This window comes from Triticum dicoccoides, chromosome 4A (assembly GCF_002162155.2).
Source record: "Triticum dicoccoides isolate Atlit2015 ecotype Zavitan chromosome 4A, WEW_v2.0, whole genome shotgun sequence".
Classification (NCBI taxonomy): Eukaryota; Viridiplantae; Streptophyta; class Magnoliopsida; order Poales; family Poaceae; genus Triticum; species Triticum dicoccoides.
This window is the reverse complement of record NC_041386.1, coordinates 597,403,249-597,406,662: the sequence shown is the minus strand read 5'-3', so window position 1 is coordinate 597,406,662 and position 3,414 is coordinate 597,403,249. Positions and strand designations below refer to the sequence as shown.

Genomic DNA, 3,414 nt, shown 5'->3' with positions numbered 1-3,414 from the left:
TGAATGCCGATCTCAACCTGCGATGAACTGCCTGACTGGATGCCACTGGAACAAAGTGGAGGCGTGTGGCGATGAAGGAGCTGCTGCGCCAGTCGGAATAGTTGGCAAGAGCGGGAGTGATGGACCGAATCCATCAACTCATTAGGCATTTATTTAATCTCCATCCATTGAAATGCAAACTTCTTTTTGAAGGCACTTCGGGTGGTCCCAACACAATGATTTCAGCTGTAGCTAAAGTTGCCAACTAAGATAAATTACTGACCCGAGGACTAGTTTACGAGGAAAGATAGAGGTGTCGTATGGGTATATACGGCTCTTCACAGAACCCAAGACAGCTTATACTTCACTCTCACATAATGTATTGAATGACCGCTCATTTAGATACAAACCCCTAGTGAGAGTTATATGTAAATACATACAAGGTCAGGATACAATGAGTTGGGAGTGCCCCTTGATAAAGAAAAATATTTACCAATTACTGTCCGAAAAATAACCAATGCCTATCAAGCATCCATACTTAGAGAAACCAGGAGCTTAATTACTTTAGGCACCTGTTCAAGGGAGCACCGGAGCACCCAAGCTAAATATGCCATAATACCTAGGACTAAGACAACCATCTGTCCAGAGGAGGCATTCATTCGGACACTGATTTCAATCGTGACATGAACTTGTCTCTTGTCTCCCTTTCGGAAAAAAAAACTTGTCTCTTGTCTGTTCACAGCTCAAGGCCCGACCAAATGTGCGATACAGGTGGGCTATAAGAGTATTAACCATGCATCCACAAGACCTAAGCTAGCAAGCACACCACTTCATTGCCTGTCTGGCTTGACTCCACTTCTCCACTAGCATCATATCGAAGAGAAACCGGCCACTATCTTCTACATACTCAGGTTCGTAGATTCTCTATCCTTATTATCATGGTAGCTCGCGATGGACGCCAGAGCAGTGGCTGGGTGCTTCCGGGGAAAGACCATCCTCGTCACCGGCTCAACTGGTTTCCTTGGAAAATGTACGCAAATACCATATACACATCTAACACTTGCCTCGTACAGATATGCATATATATAATGCATCTATTCATGCAGTGATGATTGAGAAGATACTGAGGGTACAGCCGGACGTGAAGAAACTCTACCTGTTGGTGCGTGCACCGGATGTCGCCTCTGCCGACCAGCGTATCCTGACCCAGGTAAAGTTGAAATGTGTCCTTGCATTCAATCATGGATCACCGCAGCTACATGCAGTGATATGAACAGGACATAACACTAACGTTAGATGTATAGTATGTGCCAAATTTGGAAACTCAATTAGTTCGTCTTGGTCTCGCGCTTGCAGGTGTTGGGGAAGGACCTGTTCAATACCCTGAGGGAAAAGCATGGGCTTGCTGGCTTCCAGAAGCTCATCAAAGAGAAGATAGTTCCTCTCACCGGAGACGTCGGGTCTCACAACTTCAGGCTCGACAACTCCAGAGTTGACGACCTGTGCGAGGAGATCGACATTATCATCCATGGGGCTGCAACAAGTAGCTTTTATGAAAGGTACAACAATTAGTATTAATTGAGGTAAAACAGTAAAAGCACTTCAGCTATCTTTTTACAAGGTAACTGATTTTCTTCATAAAAGTCGATCACATTTTGCACCGTCCAATTTGAATCTCCTCATATCGAACACTAGTAGAAAACAGGGCTTTGGTCCAGGCCGGGTCAGCCCATTAGTCCCGGTTCAGTCCAGAACCGGGACCAATGGGGGCATTGGTCCCGGTTCGTGAGCCCAGGGTTCCGGCCGGGCCACGTGGGCCATTGGTCCCGGTTGGTGGGATGAACCGGGACCAATGGGCCTCGCTCCTGGCCCACAACCATTGGTCCCGGTTCGTGCCTCAAACCGGGACTAAAGATTAGACCTTTAGTCCCGGTTTGAGGCACGAACTGGGACTAATGGGGTTGAGACCTTTAGTCCCGGTTCGTGCCACGAACCGGTACTAAAGGTCCCATTTTCAAACTCTACGCCCCCCCCTGTGGATCGCCTTTTCAGTTTTGAAAAAAATAAAAGAAAATGATGGAAATGTAAAAAAATAAAAGAAAATAAGTTTCCCATGTGATATGTGGTCTAGTTGTTGGGAAAATTTGCAAATGTGAATTTTGACTTTATTTGCAAAATCTCTCTGAAATTTGTAAAAATGGGCATAACTTCTGCATACTAACTCGGATGAAAAAGTTTTTTATATGAAAAATCATCTACTCGTTACATCTGAATTTAACAGGGGGAACCCTGTTAAACATTTTCAAAATCCTCAAAAACCTAATAGAAAAAAGTTACGGGGCTTTTAAGATCTAGAGTGAAAAAAATCGGAAAAAATTCAAACAGTGGGCAAACTGTGGTCAAACAATGGTCAAACTAATTATTCTAGAATATTAGTGTTACTAAATAATTATTTCTGTTATTTCAATTTTGGTCAAATCTGGTCAAACTGTGGTCAAACTATGGTCAAACAATGGTCAAACTAATTATTCAAGAAATATTAGTGTTACTAAATAATTATTGTTTTTTAAAATAATAGTTTCAAAATAAAACTATGAAATGTTTCACTTCATGCTCAAGCAAAATTCCTGAAGGTTAATAGGATTGACATCTTAGTATTGTGAGGAAAACAACAAGTGCAGACTTGGAGCGAGGGAGAATAGAACCTGGAAGTTAAGCGTGCTCAGGCTGGGGGAGTGGGAGGATGGGTGATCGTTCGGGAAGTTAGATGATTTGGAATGATGAGGGGTGATTAGAGGATAAATTGAGAAGTGATGAGGGGTGGTGATTACAGACTAGATGTTAAAATAATTCAGAAATTTGAAAATCAAAAGAAATTTCAAAAAAAAAATTCAAAAGAAAATTTTCAAAAAAAAATCATAAAATTTCCTTTAGTCCCGGTTGGTGTTACCAACCGGGACTAAAGGTGGAGCTCCACGTGGCCGCGCCCTTTGGTCCTGGTTCTGGATTGAACCGAGACTAAAGGGTTAGGCATTAGTACCGACAGTTTAGTCCCGGTTCCAAAACCGGGACTAAAGGCCCTTATGAACCGGGACAACAGACCCTTTTTCTACCAGTGGAAGTCTTACTAAGCAAACCTGCATGTTCATGTCTTTTTTAATTTAGTTATGATGAGTTGTTTATTTTTAACCTGTATGTTAGAAGGACCAGTTATACTGAGATAAACAGTAAAAATAATTGTACTGACCAAGACACACACAGAAGGAGTTGTTCAACCTACAAAAGACATAATACAAAATAAAGTCCTGGCAACAAAAAATGGAAATCTGGGGGCTAGGAAAAGTTGTTGCTGGCGAATAGGTAAAGAATGGAAGTTGAAGTACTGAAATCATGGTGATTAATATCAAGAGCACAGATCTGATTTTGGTGGGTGTC

The 3,414-nt window shown here is 42.1% G+C and overlaps 1 pseudogene; it reads left to right on the top strand.

Annotated features, from left to right (window-relative positions):
* The first annotated feature begins 822 nt into the window (after positions 1–822).
* The window catches only part of LOC119289303, a 12,947-nt pseudogene continuing 10,355 nt past the window's right edge, over positions 823–3,414 (top strand).